The 25,713-nt window shown below is 38.1% G+C and overlaps 1 protein-coding gene across 1 annotated transcript in view; it reads right to left on the bottom strand.

Moving 5' to 3' along the window:
• The window catches only part of SH3D19 (SH3 domain containing 19), a 189,479-nt gene that overhangs the window by 103,661 nt on the left and 60,105 nt on the right, over positions 1-25,713 (bottom strand). The gene's annotated exons all lie outside the window — the stretch shown is intronic.

Below are 25,713 nucleotides of genomic sequence, written 5' to 3'. Positions count from 1 at the left end.
ACTCTGGTCTCAGTGTAGCTCTCAACAAACCAAACCAAACCACACCACACATAGGAGAAGAAATCACAGCACATTTCAACTTGAAGGAGAATCATCTATTTAGCAACAGACTGCTACTTTAAAAGTTATTTTTTTAAATGGTTCAACTGAGGGATGCTGAGGTGGCTCAGTTGGTTAAGTGTCCAACTTTAGCTCAGGTCATGATCTCACAGGTCATGATCTCACAGTTCATGGGTTTGAGCCCTGTGTCAGGCTCTGTGCTGACAGCTCAAGGCCTGGAGCCTGCTTGATTCTGTGTCTCCCTCTCTCTCTGCCCCTCCCCTGCTCATGCTCTATCTTTCAAAAACAAATCAACATTAAAAATGGTCCAACTGAATCATTATGATTATTGAGTTTGACTCACTATTGAATCAGGCTTTTTAAGTTAGTAGTTTCAGAGATGAAAAATGAGAGCCACTGCCCCTTTTCATCCCAAGGTGCATTTGGTAGAAACTTTAGGAAGATGGACATTTTATTCAGTGCCACTCAGGTCCTGGGAGCAAGGTGACGAGTGAGCAGATATGGAATCAGGCTTAGTAACAGGGTGGCATCAACTCTCCTTGCTGTTCCCACCTCAGGCTCCCTAATGATTGTCTTAATAATTACTTTCAGACCTCTCTTTGTTATAAAATCACACCTTTTCAGCAAGTGAAACTTGTGATTCAAGAAGGGATAAAAAGACCTTTTAGTTAAATATAAATTTCTATTCTCTCAACTACCAAATTAAAAATATTAGACCCATATTCAAGATACTAGGTCATTTCTAAGGGTTTTTCTAACGGAGTCATAAATTTTACCTTGAGTTAAGATGCCACAAGAAAGGTAACTTGAGAGTGACCGAATAACAGGCATTTCTTTCAGTGTTGCCCAAGTTTAATAACCTCTTGGTAGTCACAAAGCATATTAGTATCTTAAAGGCTCTGAGAAATCTTGCAATTAAAAAAATTTGTTTAACCTTAACACAACATTTCCCAAACTATTTTGAGGATGAAATGTTTCTTACAAAATCAGACTTGATATCTGGTCCATTGGCACACAGTGTTATCTTATCATCACCATCCACTCCCCTGGAAAACCAAAGTCCCTCACAAAGAGCTAGGGTTTGGATCTCCACGGCCAGCACCACGCCTGACATGTAGATGGCACTTTTCTACTGAACTCAACTCCTACTGGTGTAGGGCCAGATCCAAACACAAAAAAGTGTAGGAATCTCCATTCCAATCCAATCAGGTCAAGCTCTGATCTTTTAAGATTATATTAAATATGTCCTTTCTATAATCACTTCACTTATTTATCTTTGATTCTGCCATTGTTTAGGTTCATTTGTGCATCTTAGAATTACACTGTTCCACAAAGGGGAGTATACTTAGTGCCTCCAGGTATCTATTACTGGGTCATGCCTGTAAAGGGAAATCAATACATATTTCAGTATGACAACCTAAAGATTAAGGGCAGGCACTCCAGGTCAGACAAGCCTTGTTTTGAGTTTTTTGCTTCACCATTTATTACCTGAATGACTTTAGCAAGATATGTAAGCTCTGTAAGCCTCAGTATCTACATCTCTAAAAGGGAGTAAGAGTACTACCAATCTCATTAAATTGAATGAGTAAATAAAGAAATGCATATAAAGGATAGTACAAAGGAGCCTGGGTGGCTCAGCTGGGTAGGCGTCCCACTCTTGGTTTCTGCTTAAGTCATAGAACCGCTTGGGTTCTATGAGTTTGAGCCCCGCATTGGACTCTGCATTGGCAGCACTGAGCCTACTTAGGCATCTCTCTCTCTACTCTTCCCCCATCTCTCTCTCTCAAAATAAATAAAAAAAACTTTAAAAAAAAATGAAGAAAAAGAAGGGGTCCCTGGGTGGCTCAGTTGGTTAAGTGTCTGAGTCTTGATCTCGGCTCAGGTTATGATCTTGCATTCTGTGGGATCAAGCCCCACGTCAGCTCTGTGCTGGCATCATGGAGCCTGCTTGGGATTCTCCCTCTCTCCCCTTCCCCTGCTCATGTATGCACTTTCTCTTTCTCTCAAAAAAAAAATAAACATTTAAGAAAAAAAAAAGAAGAAAATTAATAATAAAAAAAGCATAGTAAGATTGCTGACTAGGAAAGGCGCTCAATAAATGTTTACTATCATGATGATAATATCAGGGAAACAATACTCATAGAGTTCATAATACTGTGAGTAGAATTATCTAAAAAGGTTAATTACCCTGTGTCCAGTATGGATTTTTTAATTCTGTAGAATTTTTTTCTTGCTTATTACTGGTCAAGAGGACAGGACTGTACTAATAAATAATTTCCAAACCCTCCCTTACCTAATCGCTCCAGCCTCTTACCCTTCTGAACCAAGGGCTAACTATAAAAAATTAATAAATCTGCACTTTCACTTTTCTTCATTTTCCCATTGCAGCTTCTGACAGAAGTGATAAATAAGCCCTAAAAGTAAGCAGCAGAAAGGAGAAAGAGAACTCAAAGGCAGACAGAGGCAGTTCCTTCAGAATGCAAACTGTGCCAACTAAGGATCACCGTCCCTCCCGTGCCTTGAAGTCCAGTCCATCCTGTCAGAATTAGCCCTCACAATCATTTTCTGAGCCCCAAGAACTTTAAAATAAATTTCCTCTGTAGGATTAATGAGTGATGTAAAGAAATAAACTAAATAGGTAAAATATTTAAATATTTGTAACATATTATAAATATTTGTATATGTTTATAAAATTAGAGCAAATGGCATCTATATCTTAGGATGGTATGAATTTCTTTTATAAGAATCCAGAAAACAAGGATTAAAATTGTTATTTCAGGTGTCAAAGGATAGATAACATCTTTAATCACAGGTTGCTTTTTCAGCTGTTAGGGTAAAAATAAAGATTATTATTTTTTCTTTAAAGGACAAAAGGCCCATTCTTACATTCTGTTCTTCCTTTAGTTTTAATTCGCAGATGCTACAACAAAGTTTTACCTTTTTACACCTGTCTCTGCAAAACGAGCAAATATCAGAAACCACTCTAACCAAGAGACTCCTTTATTTACAGGGGAGCAGGAAACAAAGGGAAGGTCGCAGTATTCCAAATACTGTACGTCTCACTCTGATGTAAGATCATTTGCCTGTGCAAACCTGTCCTATACAGATAAAGGATTTTTCTGATTGAGTCCTCAAACCAATTTTTATCCACAGTGGGGCAGTCTTGGTCTCTACTGTAGAATGATGAATTTTTTTCCTTTCAATCGAGAAAAGGTAAAGCCACATTCAGGCCTTGCCACATTACCTTACCTAGGAATTGAGAATGTATTCTCTGTACACCACATTGCTTGCAAATTCAAGCCCACCTGTCTCCTTCCTCTCCACTTTATTAACAAACTTCCATCCACACAAACACCTTCAAAAGGCTACTGAGACACAAGCAAGGAGAATGCCCAATTGTCTCATTATATTCTTTAACTGCAGAATGCCTCTAAAATAAGTGTCCAGTTCTGATTTTTCACAGTTCTAAAAAAACACAGAACCTTTAAAAAAAAAATTTTATTTTGAGAAGGGGGGAAAGAGAGAGAGAGAGCGCGCGCGCCAGAGGGAGAGAGAATCCCAAGCAGGCTCCGCACTGCCAGCGCAGAGCCCGACATGGGGCTTGATCCCGTGAACCGTGAGATCATGACCTGAGCCGAGATCACAAATTGCACTCCCAACCGACTGAACCACCCAGATGCCCAAGACACAGGATCTTTAAGAGGAGACCTGAGAGACATCTGCCATCTCGACTTTGAAGCCTTATTTGATTCCCCACAGGCAGAAATAATGCTTCCCCACCCCCACCACCACACAGTGCCTAGCACTTGTTGGCACTCAGCACATTTTGAATCACTTTATAATTGCCTTTATCTGTATCCTATTGCTTTCACTTTATAAGTTCCTTGAAGATAGGGCCTTTATATTCCTTGTAATGGCCAGCAGAGCACCTTACACACAGTAGGTACAACCTATCTGTCACTGAATATACTGGTATGAGTTCTCTCCAACAGCTGTGCAAATTGGAAATCAGCGGAGCTAAAATGCCACTATATTGTCTGGTGTTTCTTTTGGGGGCTGAGGGAGCAGAAGGGTGGGGTGTGTTATTAATTCGTGCAGAAGACTGTGCATTACCATGCAAAGGCTTCAAATAATTCTGATTTGAAATAAAAGCATTTTGAAGTGTGGCTTCAGAGTTGCAGTATTAGCAAACACTATATTCATGTAATGAAAAATGCGTTTAAGGGGAGGAAAAGAGCAAAGCAATTATTACAAAGAAATACAGGAAGCTACACAAGGGGATTCATCTTCAGTGGCTCCCAGGTCACAAAACACAGCTGAGATAAATACAAGAATTAGCTATCAGCATAACAACAATGACAACAATGACAGCTATTATTCGCTGAGTCTTGACTATGTTAGAGGCATTTTAATATATTCTCATTTAATCTTCATGGAACTCCCATGATGTAAGTCTTTTCCACTTTACTGATAAGAAGCAAAGTCTCAGAGAAGCTAGTTAAATAAAGAGGGAGTATAAATTTTCAAACCTGGATCTGAAGAATCCCAAGTCCCTCCGTAACAGAGGGTTGGAGGTCCCAACTCGTTTGATAAACTACAAGGGTAAAAATGTAGAAATGCTGTTCACCACAAGCCACACTTATATTTCAGTACCAGATAGTGTGTTGTTGAGACTGAACACAGGGCCTCAAATTCCTTCCAACTGTCTCTGCAGTTTTCTTCAGCTCCACAAAACACCCTCTCATAAATTCCTAAGAATATGGAAGAGTTCGTACTTGGGTGTCTTGTCTTATGACAAGATACCTACACTGGGAGAATAGCTCCATTTCACAATCTAGTGCTATCAATAATCTTCTGCTACTAACATTTAAGCTATGGGCTCAACAGAGTATGGGTATAGGTATATGATGATAGGGACAATTCATTATAAAACTGAACAGATTATGAGGCAAGTTTGAATTCCGTTTGGAATACTGTTTGTTAATTCCTATACCTTCAGAGTGAAATGTTTAGAAAAGAATATAATGACCTAACATAATTATTACATTTTTATACAACACCAATCTGGGTGCTGGTGATTTTCTTTCCAAATACAATTAGCCGCCACCTTTTAATTGCAACACAAAACCCACTCTTAATGATAGTTAACACAAACACTGAGCAGTGAGAAGGAAGAAATATAAGCTATATTAGCCACATATCAGAAATTGGCTCTTGGGGCAGCTAATGTGTCATTTATGTAAACCAGACTTTCAGATATCTTGGGTTTGCCTGTCATCACTATCTAAGATTTCCACACTACTCCACACCCAGACTCAGACACATTTGAAATATGTTTGTTTGCATCATTCCTGGGTTAACCCATGCACTACAAGTGATTAAAAAATAGGTCTGAGAAACAGTGGACACTTCCATTTGGTCGGTGGATCCAGCAATAAAGACATTAAATAAAGATCCAATTCTACTTTATCAGAAACCTGAGTAAGGTATTACATCCTTTCTCCCCACAGAGCCATGAATGAAACACCTGCAGAAGCAGGTAAGTGAGATCAATCTTAGCCACCCTCAGGCTCAGTTTGATCAGGAATAGACCTCTCTGATGTACCCAGTTCTGGCCCAGAGGAAGAAGAATCAGTGATAATGCTGACTGCCTTAAGAGAATAAGAGACTGTGGAATACAATTGGAACACAAAAAAAGCTCAGTTCAACAAATTTATAATACATGTTGAGACACAATAACAAACCATTTCTAATGCATACTTCGAGTACATAAAGTGCAGAAGAACCTTAACATTCTTAACTATAATGTCATGAGAATTGCAAGAATCTACAAAACCTTAACAAAGATATTTGTCCAATTCCCAGACCTCTCTCAAATAAAAATTTCACCAAAATCCATGTATTTCCTGTGCATATCTTTATAGCATGAGTTAACTGCATTTTCAACTTTCACTACAGTTTTATCAATCATTTGTACTGGTATACTTGACTTACAGCAGGAATAAAAAATTCCTATCTCAGCTGACACGAAAATTACTTGAACTTACAGGGTTTCTAATGAATAATCAAATGGTGAATATTAAATCAATGAATGCCCAGGAACTAATAAAATATCAATTATAAGGGACGGTTTAGCTGTGGCTAAGAAATCTTCAAGGCTAGAATAGATGGCATTTGGTTTGAGCATAACTTTAAGTTGGCAAAATTTGAGAAGTAAATATAGGATGAAAACCATCTGAGTTTAGGAGAACTATATACTATACAATAGTAGTAAAAGTACAAATAACTGAGGGAAAGTACTGAGTAATCCAGTTGTAGGTATATTTTAGTGTGTGAGGAAAATATATTGGGAAATGATATTACAAAATTAATTCAGGATCTTTTGGAGCACTTCATGAATGTTACATGTTAGCATTTGTACTTTTCTGTAGGCAAAGAAGAAAGAGTAGCATGGTGGAATGCACTGGGGTGGAGGGGTGGAGAATGAAAGAAGAGAGACCACTAAAAACAGTATAAACAAGAAAATCTTGTGAGAAAAGGGTAGGAGGAAATGAAAGTAGGAGGGTTGAATAGAAACAAACAGGATTAGAAATGGACAATATGTGTCGAGGGAGGAAGCAGGAGTCATGATATGGTGCATGGTATATACTACCATTAACTGAGATTAGAAACAAAGCAAAAGAAGAGAATGGGTAGGAATATGTTTAGGATGATATTCACTACCTAGTGCTATCAATAATCTTACGCTACTAACATTTATGAGTTCAACAGAGTATGGATAAAGGTTTGAGGCTTCTAAGTGAAAAAAATATACAGAAATGTTTACTTGACTCATTCAAAATGGTGGAAGAAGTAATTGCATGCACCCCACTGCCTCTAAACTAAATTGACAATAAAATAAAAAAAAATATGAGTCGAACCATAACAACACTAAAACAAAAACAAAACAAGAATGGGAGTCATCAATGGATGAGACATCCTAAGAAATTTGAAACCAAGGTCAAAGACATCAGAAGTTAAACATGAATTCTCTCTAGGGAGCTCCTTCTGAGTCAAAGAATAAAAGCTGGGCCCTTAGACAACTATGAGGATAGTTACTTAGAGCTGTACTCAGATCACCAGATCCAGCTGCTCAGCACTGGTCAGCCTGTTCAACAACCAATTACATCTGGTACTGCCATCCTGACAAAGTTGGGGATCTGCCTAGGAAGAGGCCCAGGAGGGGACTGGGGAACTGGCGGGGGGGGGGGGGGGGAGTTATAGTTTAGGGTAAGTTAGGATTTAAAATAACTTCACACCCAGAAATTGTTGGGAGACAGAGAGAAAAGGCAGGTTCCACAGGTGTAATACAGTAAACCACTCCATTTCTAGATACATCTCACCCATAGAATAGTAACTTCCTTACTTTGGCAATTTTAAGGGTCTGACCTTGCCTTCCAGCTCCTTTACAGAAAAATCCACTTGCTAGCATACCCCATTAAGACACCATTGACACACTTCAGTTATGTCATTCAGAGGAAAGCATTCCTGGAAAATAAAACCACTATGTATGTATCAGCCAATCTAGCCTTTTATTCATCAACATGTAGCTATGACCAATTCTAATCAAACATCTAAGGAAAAAAATCAATGGTTTAAAAGGGAAAGAGCAAAATGAATGAGCAATTATGGATCAAAAAGAAACATTTAGGGAATAGAAGAGAATGTTTAAAATATTCTAAGTGGTATCCTCAAAGATGAAAAAGCAGGTTATATCTATTAAAGAGAGAGAGAGAGAGAAAAGGAGAGAGATTAGTTTGTCATGGAAAAGAAACAACCACAGAATAAGAAACAGTTCTTAGAAATTAAATTTATGATTATGAATATAAAAGATTAAACAGGTAGGCTGAATAACAGAATAGACACTGCAGAAAACTGAATTTGCAATCTAAAAAACAGGTTGACAGGGGCACCTGAGTGGCTCAGTCAGTTGAGCATCCAACTTCAGTTCAGATCATGATCTCGCACTTTGTGAGTTCAAGCCCCACATCGGGCTCTGTGCTGACAGCTTGGAGCCTAAAGCCTACTTTGGATTCCATGTCTCCCTCTCTCTCTGCCCCTTACCCACTCGTGCTCGGTCTCTCTCTCTCAAAAATAAATAAACGTTAAAAAAATTTTTTAAAACAGGTCAACAAAATTCTAAAGAACACAATTCAAAAACACAGAGATGGAAGATAAAAAAAAAAATTAAGAGCAATGGAGAATAGATTCAGGAGGTCTACATCATTCCTAAAGTTAGCATTTCAGGAGAAGAGAATAGAGATAATAAAGGGGAAAAGATGCTCAAGAAATGACCAATGAAAAGTTATAAAGAAATAATCTACCCTTAGAACTTAACATATACATGTCCAAAAAGAGTTTTATTTCGGGAATATGGTCTAAAATTGTTAGGAAAAAGTCTCTTGGGAAGGGTGAACAAAGTAAAGACAAAAAGGAAAGATGTTACAGATCTGTTCACTTTGTTGTAATATTTTTAGAGAGGGGTTGCTGGAGGATGGCTGATAAGCCCAAGAGAACCAATGGATACAGAAAACTGCAAATCAGGAGAAAATGAATAGAGATCGTGCAAATAAATGAAAAGTCCAGAAAAGCTCTGTTCACTAGGTATTCAATAAGTAGAAGATTCTGCAACATGAGGCTTAACTTCTCATTCTCAATACTGAGCAGAGATTACCAAAGCACGAGCAATATGATTTTTATATAGTCAACTTTAAGAAATGGCTAAGAAGCCACAATGAAATATCACTTGATACCCACTAAGATGGCTATAATAAAAAAAAAAAACAATAATAAAAACAATAATAATAACAAGTGTGGGAAAGAATGTGGAGCAAATGAAACCCTCATACACTGGTGGTGGGAATGCAAAATGGTGCAGTGGCTTTGGATAACAGCTCAGCCATTCTTCTAAAGGTTAAACATAAAGTTTACCATATGACCTAGAAATTCCACTCCTAGGTGTATACCCAAGAAAAATGGAAATATATGTCCACACAAAAACTTGTACACAAATGTTCATAACAGCATTATTTATATTATCCAAAAATGGAAAACAATCCAGAAATCCATCAACTGGTAAATGGATAAGTAAAGTGTGATATAGTCACACAAGGGAACATAATTCAGCAATAAAAAGGAATAAAGTACTGACACATACCACATGGATGAACCTTGAAAACATTAAGTAAGAGAATCCAGTCATAAGAGACAACATATTGATGATTCCATTTTATGTAGAATGTCCAGAATTAGGTAAATTCATGGAAACACAGAAAGTAGATTTGTGGTTGCCTAGAGCTGGGGGGTAGGGGTGGGGGTAGACGAGAGATGAGCTCAGAATTTCTTCTTCGCCTGATGAAAATGTTCCAAAACTGATTATGGTGACGGCTGCACAACTCTGTGAATATCCTGAAGATGACTAAATTGTACATTCTATTTTTTTTAATGTTTATTTTTTGAGAGAGAAAGACACACAGAGCGCAAGCAGGGGAGGGACAGAGAGAGGGAGACACACAATCCGAAGCAGGTGCCAGGCTCCACGCTGTCAGCAAAGAGCCCGACATGGGGCTTGAACTCACAAACTGTGAGATTGTGACATGAGCTGAAGTTGGCACTTAACCAACTGAGCCACCCAGGTGATCCTAAAGTGTACATTATAAATGGGTAGATTATAGGATATGTGAATTACAACTAATAAAAAAGCAGCTAAGAATAATAGCCCTGATTAAATGATTGAATGGCTGAGGTTTTCATTTTACTATTAATATTAAAGTTAGTATAAGACTGCTATGAATTGGAACTCGGAAATAAATATTCTCTCAATTGATATTATTTGGTATGATATTCAAATTTTAAAAGTTCAGACTTCCAATTAAATACATTCTAGAAGTGGATCTCTGGTTCTTTAAGAAAAATACTTATTAACTTCACACACTGGCCTGACAACCTGATCTATGCCAACTGAAAAGTAATGGGGACACCTCGGTGGCTCAGTCAGTTGACCGTCCGACTTCGGCTCAGGTCACGACTTCATGGCTCATCAGTTCAAGTCCCACATCGGGCTCACTATTGTCAGCACAGAGCCTGCCTTAGATCCTCTGTCCCCCTCTCTCTGCCTCTCCCCCACTTACACTCTCTCAAAAAAAATAAACGTTAAAAAAAAAAAGTAACGGTAAAAATTGAAGCTGCATTTCCATTCTGTGTGCCTTGTGCATCAACTAACCCTCAGAGCCCTGCAATTATTCCCAGTTTAAAATGTGGAGACTGACGTTCTCAGAGAGTAAGTAACTGGCCCAGCCAGGGTCACCTGACAAACAAGGGCCGCTCTGGGCCTGGGACTGGAACTCAGCTCGGTCTGACTCCAATCCCATGCTCAAGACAGCTTTTCACAACAGCATGTTCCTGATGTCCCTTATTAAATAAACAGTGAAAGAAAGTAAAAACAGCGCATCTCTATTAACAAGTCAGAGTTTTGCTTGTAAAAAGGAAAAAGTGCAATGGAATAGAAAGGAAAAGGTGTATTTAGAAGGACAGGTTTTATATGTCTTTATATGGTTCTTTATACCATTGAGTGACAGCTGATTGGGAAATTAATGACAATATTCTAAGACATAAAGCCTCTGGTATGAGGGTTTCAATAATAAAGGGGGTTGTTTTAACTAGGACTATAAGACTCTTAATCCCTAAACACGCTCTGTGGGAAGTAAAAAAGATAAATGATCTTTCAATAAAAAGCTGTAAGAAAGTCTCCCAGGTGAAGATAAGAAGTTGAACATAGATATGGCATTGATAGTAAAACTACCAGCTGTAGGAATCAAGAGGAGAAAGAGAATAAGCAGAAGAAATGTCCCAATAATAATTCCAAGTAACAGACAAACTGATAATTCTAGGAATACTCCTGATTATTGGACAAACTGTAAAAAGATTCAGAGAACAGAACACTCCCAAACTTCTCTTCCATTTCTCCAGAAACGGCATTGTAAAAAGTAAAGAACTCTCACTGGTTATCTCTCCTCAATCTTTATGATGCTAATCACCTAAGACCAAACAAACTTGCAGTCAAGAATTTGTATACTTCCTGAGTAATCTGTGTTCAAATATTTGTAAGAAATATCATTTAACAACTAAGTTAAGAAATACTGTTATGATCAAATTAAAAATTATAATAAATATCAAATAAAAAGGTAAGCTTTTATACTATAAAAGGAAAAAATAAATGGGAAAAAGGATAAAAGAAAAAGGAATGTCTCATTTTTAGTTCCCTCCATAAATACCATTAAGATGTGGGAGCCAAACTGTATAAACTGATGTCACAGATTCTCAAAACACACATGGGAGTAAATAAAGTGACTCCTGTCTCTAGTAAGGATGTCACTGACAACATTAAGTTTTTAACTGTTTTAGGCATTCATATTTGTTGCCTCCCAGTAGAAATTAAGTCATAAAAGGACAAGAGATTAACAAATGATAATCATTCGTGTTATTATCTTGAAAGACTGAAACAAAGCATGAGACATCAGATCTATCCCATATGTTTCCAAGGCTATTTCCTAAGTCACTACAGGACAACTGTTGAAGAAAAGCTCAACAATCAAAAATTCTTAATTTGCTATTCTTTTCCTAAGCATTGAGGAAAACTGCTATTCTTTGATATAAGCTCAGGGGAGACTGAATGATGTGGTTTGAGAATAGAAGCTAAAAAGGAGACAAACCATAAATAGATTTTCAAATCCTTGCTAGAGCAAGAACAGAACAGGGAGTTTATCTCCAGATATGTCCTCTGCAAAAAGTGAAAAACTCAATGGATTTCCAAGACTCATTTTGGAACTGAATTTCCAAAGTGTTACATACATTTCTCAAAGGAAGTACCTGGTGTTGACTGGTAAACAGGGTAAGTGATTTCTGTGGGTTAATGAAATAGCTATGGGCTCCTGAGTAGAATAACAAGGAAACAAAAGGTGATTCAACCTTCAAGAAGAGTCTATAGTAAACAAGACACAGATATCTTACTGTTAACACCCACAGAATCTTTTCACATCTCTGAAAAACAAAACTGCTGATTGGTTTTCTTCAGTTCAAAGACACCCTAATACATGAGTTTGGGGGAACTACACCTTTAGATTTTAGAGAAACTGGTTGGAACCTTGATAGCACGTAGAAGGAAAGCTCAATATCCATGTTAACCTAAGGAAAACAATTTTCAACAAAGTCAGGAAAGGAACATGCCTAATACCTGATTCTACATTGTTTCTTTCTATATCTGAGGATCACAGGAATGGCTTTTTCTCAGAATTGTCTTAAAAAAAAAACCAATAAGATTAAAACTTAGATTTAAACATAAATCTGATGTTTTATTTTTGAATGGCCTAATGAGATTATATTACAGTCAGAGACCATGAGATATACATGTCAAGTGAAATGTACATTCTGGGAAAGCAGAAGATGCAAATGGACATCAGAACTGTGGTAGTCTCTGAGTTGTGCCATCCAATTTAAAATAATTAACCTGTACAGAAAACGTGTCTCTGATGCTGAATTGAAATGTTAGCCACCCGTGTCAACAGGTGTGGCTATTTCTAAAATGTAGCCATAGCAAAACCGATAGGTTAAACAGGAGCAATCTCTACTGTATAGAATCCAAAAGTATGTAAGAATAATTGAATTGCTAAGCACTTTTAACACCACTGACCTATCTTTAAGCTCACTAGTATGTTAATATTAATTTGTTCAAGTCTTGTATACAAAGTGTAACAAGACACGATACCCTATTAATTTGGTTTTTTTAGGGGAAATGTAAGGAGATATCACTATTTGGCAAGATTTTAGGTGAATACTTTAATACAGGAAAAGGGAATGCTCCCTTAGCAAGGTCAAGTCTTCAGAGGAAAATAAATCAAGACAGAGATGGGTCATTTCCACTTTCCCAGCTTTTAGTGGTGACTACAACCCGAGCACTTATAGATGCTGAGGCAGACAGACCCATTCTCTGCCACAGATCATGAAAGTTCCCAGTTTGTTGTAGCTGAAAAGTCATCTAAATTCAAATTCAACTGGATAAATTTGCATTGGCCCAATGTAGGCTTATGAGTCTTTCACTGGGACTTGACCCATTTTCGCTTCCCAAACAATTTAAAGACTAAGATGAAATTTAACTAGATAAGGAACAATAAAGAGAAGGACTAGAAAGATACATGACTTTATAACCATCTCGATTTAATTTTAAAAAATTAAAAATAAATAAGTAAAAGGCTGAAAATATAAAGATTTTCCCTGGTGGCATTTGCTTTGGGTAGATTATTTTCTTTTAATTTTTTAATGTTTATTTATTTTTGAGAGAGAGAGAGAGAGCGCACAAGTGGGGCAGGTGCAGAGAGAGAGGGGGTGACAGAATTCAAAGAAGGCTCCCGAGCTGTTGGCACAGAGCCCAATGCGGGGCCCAAACTCATGAACCATGAGGTCATGACCTGAGATGAAATCGGGACTCTTAACCGACAGGGCCACCCAGGTGCCCTTAGATTATTCTTTAACTGATGTTTTTTGGAAAATTCCTCCTTCAGATCAAATAGCTTTAGGCAAAGTTACAAAAGGCAGATATCCTAACATCATGTAAAATTTGAATGTGAAAAGGAAACCCCAACTCCAGATAAACATCTTAGGAGCACTGACAATATTCCTATTAGAGTTCCAAGTGTTTTGTGATAATATTTTTCCTTGAAGTAGCTTCACACTCGGCACAGAGCCCAACTCAGGACTTGAACTCAAAACCCTCAGATCAAGACCTGAGCTGAGTTGCCCCTGCCCATTAAGAATTAAGGTTTTGTTCTGTGCTGTCAGTATTTGAAGGCTATAAAGTGATTACATTCTATTTGGGGCTTACCAAATCACCTAAGATTTTCTTTGCAACGATGACGTTCAACACTGGTGTAAGTAATGTAAATAGACACTCTTACCTATCAATGGTAGGAATGTGTACGACCTTTCTGGAGAGCAATTTGGGCCTTTAAAGTTTATAGCTTTTTCTTCAAAATTTTACCTCTAAAAATCTATCTTCAGGAATAGACATGTGAGGAAAATTTCCATAAGAAGGTATTTATTGCACTAACCTTTACAATAGCAAATCCAAACAGTCAACAATAGAGAAATGACCAAATAACTTTTGACATTTCCAATTTTTAATAAACTATGTAGTTATTATAATATTCAACATTTATTGTAACTTGGCCTTCACATGAACTCAATGAAGAAAGTTCTCTTATTTACTCATGAGAAAGAAAGAGTTCAGTTACTTTACAAAGGTCATGGGACTAGGAAGTGGTGGTACTGGGATTCCAAACCAGTCTAGCTCCAGAGCCCAAACTATTAAGCACTATACTAAATTGCTGTTGTATGTGTTACTTTTCGTTTAAGTTCTATTTATTTATTTTAAGAGAGAGAGAGACAGAGAGAGCACAATCAGGGGAGGAGGAGGAGGAGGAGGAGGAGGAGGAGGAGGAGGAGGAGGAGGAGGAGAGAGAACCCCAAGCAGGCTCTATGCTGTAAGAGTGGAGCCTGATGCATGTCTCAGTCTCATGAACTGTGAGATCATGACCCCAGCCAAAATCAAGAGCCGCCTGTTTAACCAACTGAGTCCCTTGAGTGTCCTGTGTGTGTTACTTTCCAAAGGTAATACTGTATTATAAATTTTTCTTGCAAAGATTTTTGCTCCAATATTTACACCCAAAACTGATCTCTGGTTTTCTTTCAGGAAAAATATTGCTTCCTTGTCTCAGTATCAATGTTATTTTCCCTTCATAAAAAATGAATTCTGAAACTTTCCTTCATTTTCTATGCTCTGAAACAGTTGAAAATAGCACTGGGATGATGTGGTTCTTAAAGGTGTGGTCAAGGAGTGCCTGGGTGGCTCAGCTGGTTAAGCGTCTAACCTCGGCTCAGGTCCTGACACGTGAGATCATGGGTCGGTCCTGTGTCAGGCCCTGTGTTGACAGCTCAGAGCCTGGAGCCTGCTTCAGATTCTATGTCACCCTCTCTCTCTTCCTGCTCATGCTGCCTCTCTCTAATAAACAAACATTAAAAAAAAAAAGGAGGGTAGCTCTTTAACAACTTTCTGTATTTCATCAATAATAACTGTTCTTTGGATTTTCTATGTCTTTTGGAGTCAGCTATGGTCACATATTTTCCATTTCATTTTTTAAAAAAACTTAATAGCTTTATTGAAATACTATTTACATGCCATAAAATTTACCTGTTTGCAGTGTACAATGATTTTTAGTAAATTTGCAGATTTGTGCAATCATCATCACAATCATTTTAGAATGTTACCATCACCCTGAAAAGATCCCTTATGCCCATTTGGAATCAATCCCTGCTGTTATCTCCAGCCCCTCCAATTTGTTTTAATTGCATAAATCTATAACCTTAATGCATATATGAACAGATGCATTCATTTTATATGGATTAAATAAAACAGAGCCAAATCTTAGATATATTGCATATAAAGTGACTATATTATATCAAATTATTTACTTCTAAGAAATTAATGTGGTGCTATGTAAAAGCGGTATAATTTTCTTATAGCTCATTAATGTTACTTGGTATTTATGGAAAGAAACAAACAGTATGATTGTTCTTATTTTCCTGTGTTCAGTACTGAGGCTTCCATAAATATGTATTCTTAAATGCCCCAATGGCAGCAAGAAATAGGATGCAAATACTAAAATATGATCACAATAATCACCCTGCCTCCAGACACATCAGAAACTGCCATGATTCTTTACTTAATATTTTCTACCTTTAAGATAGTTTTAAGTGATTTTCTTTTTCTTAATTTCACTTTTTAATTTTTCCTAATGAAAGTCTGGAAAAAATCTAGCTATTTCTCAATTCGACAAAGTGCTTTTCCCATAATGTTCACGACTTTAATGCTGAGAATTAAGCCCAGCTGACTAGACTCCAGCCAATATACTTTTAATTAGCACTGAATAGAGATTTCTCTCATTAGGAAGCATTAGTGTCATTTGATTTTTGATCCTTGCTTCAAAGTTCTCCCCATATAATAAGGAACATTAAGTATAAGATTAAACTTTATTTAACAAGAAAATCTTTTTGCATGTTCAAACATGCATAATCCCATCAGTAGCATATTTAGATCTAAGATTAGGAAAAATTGCTTCGAGCATGGTGAATTTCTTCCAATGATAATCCATCTTCTTCTCTTCCCTCTTTCTCCCCCTTTCAAGCCTTGCAAAACAGAACAAAACAAGACAAATCACAAACAAAAGACTTCAGTGGAAAGATAGTCCCAAGATTTTTTTTAAGTGAATTTACACTGATAAGTATATATAAATACATCTTCAACTCAGAAACTAAAGAAACTCAATTAAGTTGCTTCCTGTCAACTTAATATCCTTGTTGGCCATCTGTTACTTTTGTATCAAGTTCTCCTCAAAAACATAAAGTGAGCCTCAAAAACATTTAAGTGGGTATTACAAGATTCTTTTGAGTTTTAAACAGATGTGTACTTACATGAAAGCTCAACTATACAGCACTCAAGGGTATATAATTATTGTGCTGACAAGTATGAATTCACAATAAAGTTATCCAAAGCATATATATAATCATGCATATTTTCAGAGTCTGTACATATACTTTGACCTAGGCTTATACTTTTAAAATCCGTAACATTTAATAATATTTTCTTAGCAAAATCAAAGAAAAAGAATTTTACTTCACTCTTCTAATACCTAAAACTTGTTTTTAAATGTTTGTCTGAAAAAATTATCAGTTATCAAGACATCAATAATAAATATGACTTTTAACTGGAGATAATAATATAAAATTCTATATAGAATAAGCATGAAAAAATTAAAAAGCAGTACTAAATCTATAGTGTTACATGTTAAATATGTACTATTATAGGTGTCTCCTTCCAAAAAAGGCCAAAATTTAAAGATCTCCAAACTTAATCATCAAGTAGAATAAATTAAAAAAACTTCATATAAAATTTCTTTCCAATTCAGTCACCACAAACTCAGAATTAAACTCAGATAAAATCTGGAATCAATGATTTATAAGCGTTTACCAGAGAACTTGAAATTTTTACAAACGTGTAAAAAAAAAGATTTGAAAACAACAATTTCAGGAACAAAAGAGAAATCAATCTACTCTTTTATTTATGATGGCTTCCATTACTTTCCAACCTTGCCTCTGATCACTTCCAAACTCTTTAAAGATTTAGTTAAGGTCTTCTCTGTTTTAGCTAAATCTTAGAATTTGGAGACGTGTTAATATTCCATTCCCTGCGTAAGGAATAAGAATGAAATATCTTCCTATTTTTCTTATCCCCCAATCTCAGTTATTCCCTCCAAATTAGTACAGTATTGTTTGACGAAAATGTTTTCTCCTAATAGTCCTATCAGCTCGGCTAATATGGAGGGGTTGAAGAGATAAATAATGAGTATGAATAAGGAGATGGGAAAAGGGATGCTCTCAATCACTATAAATTGGTACCATCTTCGTGGAGAACAATTTGGCAACAGAGATCAGACTCTAAAACTAAGTATTTTCTTCAGTCATACTATGTCAGAACAACTGACGTCAAAGCAAGGGAAAAAGTACATAAGAATAGACCTCATCAAAATAAAAAGCTTCTGCACAGGTAGGAAACAATCAGCAAAACAAAAAAGCAACCAATGGAATGGAAGAAGATATTTGCAAATGACATATCAGATAAAAGGGTTAGTATCCAAAATCTATAGAGAACTTATCAAACTCAACACCCAAAAAAACAAAGAATCCAGTGAAGAAATGGGCAAAAGACATGAATAGACACTTCTCCAAAGAAGACATCCAGATGGCCAACTGACACATGACAAAATGCTCAACATCACTCATCATCAGGGAAATACAAATCAAAACCACAATGAGATACCACCTCACACCTGTGAAAATGGCTAACATTAACAACCTAGGCAACAACATGTTGGCAAGGATGTGGAGAGAGAGGATCTCCTTTGCACTGCTGGCAGGACTGAAAACTGGTGCAGCCACTCTGGAAAACAGTATGGAGGTTCCTCAAAAAATTAAAAATAGAACTACCCTACGACTGGTAATTGTACTACTAGGTATTTATCCAAGGGATACAGGTATGCTGTTTCGAAGGGGCACATGCACCCCCATGTTTATAGCAGCACTATCAACAATAGCCAAAGTATGGAAAGAGCCCAAATGTCCATTAATGGATGAATGCATAAAGATGTGGTATATATATACAATGGAGTATTACTCAGCAATCAAAAAAGAATGAAATCTTGCCATTTGCAACTACGTGGATGGAACTGGAAGGTATTATGCTAAGCGAAATTAGAGAAAGACAAATATCATATGGCTTCACTCATATGAGGAATTTAAGATACTAAACAGATGAACATAAGGGAAGGGAAGCAAAAATAATATAAAAACAGGGAGGGGGACAAAACATAAGAGACTGTTAAATATAGAGAACAAACACAGGGTTGCTGCATGGGTTGTGGGAGGGGGGATGGGCTAAATGAGTAAGGGGCATTAAGGAATCTGCTCCTGAAATTACTGTTGCACTATATGCTCATTAACTTGGATGTAAATTAAAAAATAAACTAATTTAAAAAAATAAAAATAAATAAAAGGATGGTTTGAAAGGAGAAAAAAAAAAGAAATAAGAATAGTGGTAACAATATCTATAGAATATATTCTTTAGCATATTCCACCAGCATAATTTATAATAACAGAAAATAAAAACTAAGTTTCCATTAACACAGGCATGATTTTAAAGTTACACTACACTTCTATTATCGTGTAATTTATATACCTGTACTAAAGAAAAGTCTTCAGCCCAGTATATATTGGCTTGGAAGGAAGGACTTGAGAGAAGAACATAGGGAATGCTTCCACTTTTTCTGTGCATATACAGAGCCCACACAAATAGACACACATAGTCAGAAAAAGAATGAAAGACAGGGAGACATCTGGAATGATGCTCAAAAAACCACCCAGGAGGTGCTAGAAGTAAAGAGGACGGGGAGAGAAACTTATTTTACTTTGTATCTTCATTTCTCTACTGTTTAAATTTTTTCAATAATTGTAAAAAAAAAAATATATATATATATATACATATATATATATACATATACATATATATATACATATATATACATATACATATATATATTATACCTAGCATGCAGCAGAAGGAGGGAGCTGGAGCTAGGAGTATTTTAGTAATAATGATGAACTCTAAATTTCTTTCCATCTACCTGCCTGGAGAGAAAGGGCATTCCGCTCTGGTCACAGGTGCACTAGATCTAACACAAAGTCTCCCATGATGGTTTTGTGAACCAAATGGAAAACTGTGGCTGAAAAAAAACAGCAGTTTAGCTAAATTGCCAGCTGAAGATCGGTCAACAAAGATGGCTGACTGAGGGATGCATTCCAGCCTGAAGTTTCAGTGGCCCTCCAGCCCAGGGTCTTGGTGTTCAAATCCATACTACAAAAGACTCAGGACAAGGTGAAAGAAAGGTAAGCCACGGCCTCTGCATGCTCCTGATTAAGTCCCCCCAACATCCCCAGCCTCTCCACCATATTCCACCATTAGGACTAAATGATCTATCATCCGACTTCAGATGCTACCTACCACCATGATCTTCTCTGGCCTTGTTATCACCAATAACTGCGCCTTCTCTGTGACCTCAACTTCAAGCATCTCACTTACTCAGCACACTTAAGTATCTTTCCTGCACTCCTTATAGCAAGAATGCCAATTCCAATCATTTTCAATCCCATTAGGATTTATAATCCACTGATTTTTGCCTTGCTTTACTCTCTACAGTCACTTCAATTCTTTACTTCCCTCCTTTCCAGCTTAAGTTCATGATTTATCATTATAATCACCCGTTGCTCACCCACCCCCCTTCACCATACCCACTTCAGAAAACCTCAACCTGGTATAGCCAACTTCTGCCCTCTCTATGCCTCCACCCATGTGGCTGAACACTGCCTATGAACAATACAACTCTGCCAACTTCACTTCAAATTCAAGTGGATGCTTTCTGGGGCCCAGCAGACACACTATAATTTCTCTGGTCTGTTCATCTCCCACACTAGTATATGACTAGTTCACTCTCTGAGTTCTCAACACTTCCCTTCTCATCCTCGCTCTCAATAGATGACTTCTATTCCACTGAAGAAATGGAAACAGTCAGCAGAGAACTTCTACCACCACATCTCCTACCAACTAGCATCTATCTATGTCCACATACTTACTTTTATTCTTGCTGTATGAAAGACCCATCTGTGCTCTGATCTAAGCATCTTCACACCCCAACTGATGCATTAGGTTCAGTGCCCTCCTGTCTGCTTAAGAACACTTCGGCAATTCTCTTGTTTTCTGTCCTACATCAATTTCTCCCTCTTTACTAGATAATTCCATTAGCACACAAACATGAAATCATTTCTTCCATCTTAAAACAAGAACAAAAGACTGCACCACCCAGGGTCTTCTGCCAGCTGTTTCTCAACTTCCCTGAACAGCAAAAAACTACTTTACAAAATTGCCTTATTTGCTGTCTCCAATTATTCCCCTTTCCCTCTTGAATCTGTTGGTTCACAGCCATCTTGGGAGCCTCCCAGATATAACTTGAAACAGAGGGTAGGGAGAGACCAAAGAAAGAAGCAGGCCACTCTAGATTGGTAGGTGGCAGGGTAGGAAGGGAATTTACATGAGGCTTGTCCTGGGTGGCCAGCAAGACAAGTATCTCTCTATGCCCACTTGCCAAATCATAGAAGTTTATATAGAGGCCTTAACTGGGCTAGTCACATATACTGTCTTCATGGTCTCAACACCACATCACTATCTCAAGGATATGTCGTTGAAATGCCTCTAGGAGTATGGAAGGCAAATAGAAACCCCATTCCAAGGACAAAGGAGGGGGTAAGGAGCTTCTGAATGCCCAGGTGCAGCTCATGGTCAATGGTCAGCATGTCCACTTGATCATCTCCTTCAACAGAATCCATTCCATGATGCTAAATTCAATGGTCAGTTCTTCATTGTCTGCAGCATTTGGCAGCCAATCATTTCTTCCTCCTTTCTTCACTTGGCTTCCAGAAGACTACTATCAGTCCTCTGCCTAACTCACTCCTATCCTCTCAAGTCTCTTCTTGGTTCCTGCTTATCTCATCTAAACGTTGGTCAATCCTTAAAACTCACAGTGGGCTTTATTTATACTTATTCACTAGGTGACCTTATCTCATTTCATGGCTTTAAATACTTTAATATGCTGGTGACACCCTAATCTAGCCCTTCAATTTGTGACAATCTCCTGATTCCACATTCATATATGCAACTGCCTACTACTTTCTAGTTGGACATTTATCAAGCATCTTAAACATGCCTATAAATGAATTTCTTGTCTATTTCCCAGAACTCTGCACCACCTAGTGTGCTCCATCTTAGTATATGGTTATTCCATACTTCCAGGGGCCTGGGCCAAAAAACATTTGACTGCTCTCTTTCTCTCATACCCTCACCCAATTTATCAGCAAGTCCCATTAGCTCTACCTTCAAAATGCAACCAGAATCTACCACCTCTTACCACTTTTGCCCCCACAGCCTTGGTCCAAAGCCATCATTATCTCCTACCCAAATTATTGCAGTAGTTTTCTAACTGGTTTCCCTGCTTCTACCCTGACCATTCTCAACCCAACAGCCACTGTGATCCATTTAAAACTTTTAAGTCAGATCTACTAAGAATAAAAGTCAAAGCTCTCACAATAGCTCATAAGGATCTACATGGTCTGACTCATTCCCTGTCTGACCTCATTTCCTATTGCTGGAGCCCCTCACCAACTCTGTTCTAGCTTTAGTGTTTCTCAAATGTCCCCAATACACCGTTGCCTCGGGGGCTCTGTACTGCTATCGTTTGTGCTTCAACCTCTCTTCCCTCAGTTAACCACTAGCTCAATGCCTCTCTTTCCTCCAGTACCTGCTCAGAAATTACCTCAGTGATGCCATCCCTGACCACTCTATTTAAAAGTCACACTTGAGGTGCCTGGATGGCTCAATCAGTTAAGTGTCCAACTCTTGATTTCGGCTGAGGTCATGACCTCACAGTTTGTGAGTTCGAACCCCACATCAGGTTTAGCGCTGACAGTGTGGAGCCTGCTTGGGATTCTGTCTCTCCCTCCCTCTCTGCCCTTCCCCCTCCCCCACTCTCTCTCTCTGTCTCTCTCTAAATAAATAAATAAACTTAAAAAAATATATATTTTTAAAAGTCATGTCTCACCCCAGTATCCTTTTCCTGTTTAATTTTTCTCCAAAGCACTTGTCATGATCTAAAACTAGAATATAAGCTCCATGAGGACAGAGGCTTTTTCTATGTTGTCATTCCTCCACTGAAAAAATGATTACTGAATAAATAAGTGATGTCTCTGGGACTTGGGAGGCTGCTGTACCATGGAGGGAAAGATTACTAGGCAATGAATCAGGAGATCTGGATTTGAATCTGATTATAGTAGTCCCCCCCACCTTATCTGCAGTTTCGATTTCCACAGTTTCAGTTACTACCAGTCAACCGTGGTCCAGAATCGGATGATCCTTCTCTCACTTATCATCAGAAGGTCAATACTAGCCTAACACACCAGGTCACAATGCCTACGTCATTTACCTAATCACATAAGCATTTTATCATCTCACGGCATCACAAGAAGTTAAGTACATACAATAAGGTATTGAAAGAGAGAGAGAGGCCACATTCACTTAACTTTTATTACAGCATAATATCATAACTGTTCTATTTATTGTTAAGTATTGTTGGTAACCTCTTACTGTGCCTAACTTACAAAGTAAACTTTATCATAGAAATGCACGTATAGGAAAAAACAATAAAGCATTTGGTACTATCTGTGGTTTCAGGACTCCACTAAAGAGGGTCTCAGAACACATCCCCCATAGGTAAGGAGGGGGACTACTATACTAGACAAGTCCCAGCTTTGCTCGTGCATAGCATAATTACAATTAGTTAAGTCATTTAACCTTTAAGATCCTCAGTTTCCTTATCTATAAAACAGAAATGAAAACCCTCACAGAGTTACTGTATGGAGGAAAATGTTATGCAAATGTAAAATACTGTCAAGCTTCTGTAACTGAGCACATGTTAAACTATTTAGAATCAATTTAACATTTCTAGACAATAGTTTATTCCCTTTGTAAACTAGGACAACTTGAATTATAACAAAGATTTTAAACTGTCCTCTCTTTACAGTGTGTAATTTGTCTACATTATTAATTATACACATTAATATCCTAATACTAGTATCTATTTAGAATCCATTTCGCCCAGGGCCAGGCACTCAAGGGACCAGACTCTGAGAAAGTGCAGCTACAGGACCCAGGGGGAGGAGCGGGGCCTGACGCGCCCCCTGCTGTCCAGGAAGAGCGACAGGTATGAGGTTCCTGTCTGTGGAGTGGGGAGGGGCAAGACCTTACCCATTCCGTTCTAAATAAGGGAGATCAGAGGTCATATCTTGAGATCTTTGGTACTTTCATTTGGCTCTGGAATTGTCCTCCCCACCAGCCTTTCTGCAGCCCATAACCAAGCAAAGCTAAGATGGGTTCTCAGAGAGGCAGAAATTCAAGCCAGGTTCCTTAGTCCAGAAAATAAAATGTCAAGACATTTGTCTAGAAAATACAGACCTCACCAAAGCACAGCTGGAAAAACTGGTATTTGAAAGAGGCATCTTCTCTAAATTCTACTTTTGTTTCAAGTTACATAACAAGAAATATAAATACTCCATTTCAGTTAGTTTAGTTCTTCACAGAAATGTCTTAATCGTAATTCAAAATGATGGCATTAGCATCTATTGAGAGAATATAAAAACTGAGGCATATTTCTTAGTCCTCTAGAAAACTGTTTGTTACATTAACCCCTGTACTTTTTATCATATCATAACAAACTCACTCAATTCACTGCCAAGGGGGAAAAAGTTACTTCCTGACTGAAGAGTTTGTTTATTATGCTTATTGATATGTTTCAGATGACATGAGCTCATTCTTTTTTTCTTTCCTACTTTGGCCTCTACAAAGTTTCAAGTTAAATTAAATCTCTATTTTAATAATCCCATTCTTGATTTTTAGAAGCATAATCTCCCCCTGATTTCTACAAATCTTTTAATGCCACTCACTTTTTTTTTTTTTAAACGTTTTTTATTTATTTTTGGGACAGAGAGAGACAGAGCATGAACGGGGGAGGGGCAGAGAGAGAGGGAGACACAGAATCGGAAACAGGCTCCAGGCTCCGAGCCATCAGCCCAGAGCCTGACGCGGGGCTCGAACTCACGGACCGCGAGATCGTGACCTGGCTGAAGTCGGACGCTTAACCAACTGCGCCACCCAGGCGCCCCAATGCCACTCACTTTTATTGTACCCACAGTACCTTCTCATGCCAAGCACCAGCTCTGGAATTAAAGAGTCTTAACTGTGTCATTGTCGGCGTCGTCGTCATCATCATCATCATCATGTTTTAATTTTTTTTTTATTTTTTTACTTATTTACTTATTTATTTATTTTTGGGAGAGCGAGAGCGAGCGAGCACATGAGCAGGAGAGGGGCAGAGGGAAAGGGAGAGAGAATCCTAAACAGTCTCCATGTCCAACACAGAGCCCAACACAGGGCTCAATCTTATGAACTGTGAGGTCATGGCCTGAGCTTAACCAACTACGCCACCCAGGCACTCCAATCATCATCATGTTTTTAAAACTGGCAACCAACATTTGCTCAGCACTTTGGTTATATGCCTTATCTAAGTTCATTCACATTTCAGAGCCCTCTGCTCCCTTTTTTTTAATAAACAGGAGATCAATTATTAATAAAAACCTCCTAAGTTATTTCCTTATTCCACTTCTCTCCAACTAGACTGCCAACACTTTGAAGGCAGGCAACACCCGTAATTCATGCTTCTTTATAGATTCTGCTCCACATTTAGCACAATACCTTGTACACAATAAAGATCTAATAAATACTTGCTGACTTAGGAAGACAAAGGACAAATTACAACAGGTAGAGATTGATGCAAAAAAGGAAAGAGAAAGCAGAAAATACTGGTCAACTGACTGGCTTATTTCCTCTTCTTTATTTTCTCTTGTCAGTTCTGTAACCATTTAAGAGGCCAAGGACTTAGGGCACAGACCTCTATGATCCAAGCTCAGGGATCTGCCCTAGGTTGGTTCACCTTTGGATAGGGGGTAATTACATGTGAGCACCTAGGGCAAGTCCCTGAGATGTGGCAGGTTAGACAGAGGGAGTGCTGTGAACCTGGCCTTACCTCACACCAAAGTCACTGCACTGAGTGAGCCCACCCCCAACTTGCCCCTCTTCCCATTGGCAGAACCCCAAACAACCTGCTCTCCTAGACAGCAGGGGGCGCTTGAGGCCCCAGCTCTTCCCCCTGGGTCCTGCAGCTGTACTTTTGAAGTCTAGTCCCTTCAGTCCCCACCCTGGTGTATGGGGTGAAAATGAAAGGACAGGAGGGGGTGAAGCAGAGGTATCCATCAGAAGAAGCTGGTCCTGCCCCCTTTCTCTGGCTGCTCTTC

Source organism: Neofelis nebulosa, chromosome 3 (genome assembly GCF_028018385.1).
Source record: "Neofelis nebulosa isolate mNeoNeb1 chromosome 3, mNeoNeb1.pri, whole genome shotgun sequence".
NCBI lineage: Eukaryota > Metazoa > Chordata > Mammalia > Carnivora > Felidae > Neofelis > Neofelis nebulosa.
The sequence above is the reverse complement of the archived record's forward strand: the minus strand, read 5'-3'. Positions and strand labels throughout refer to the sequence as shown.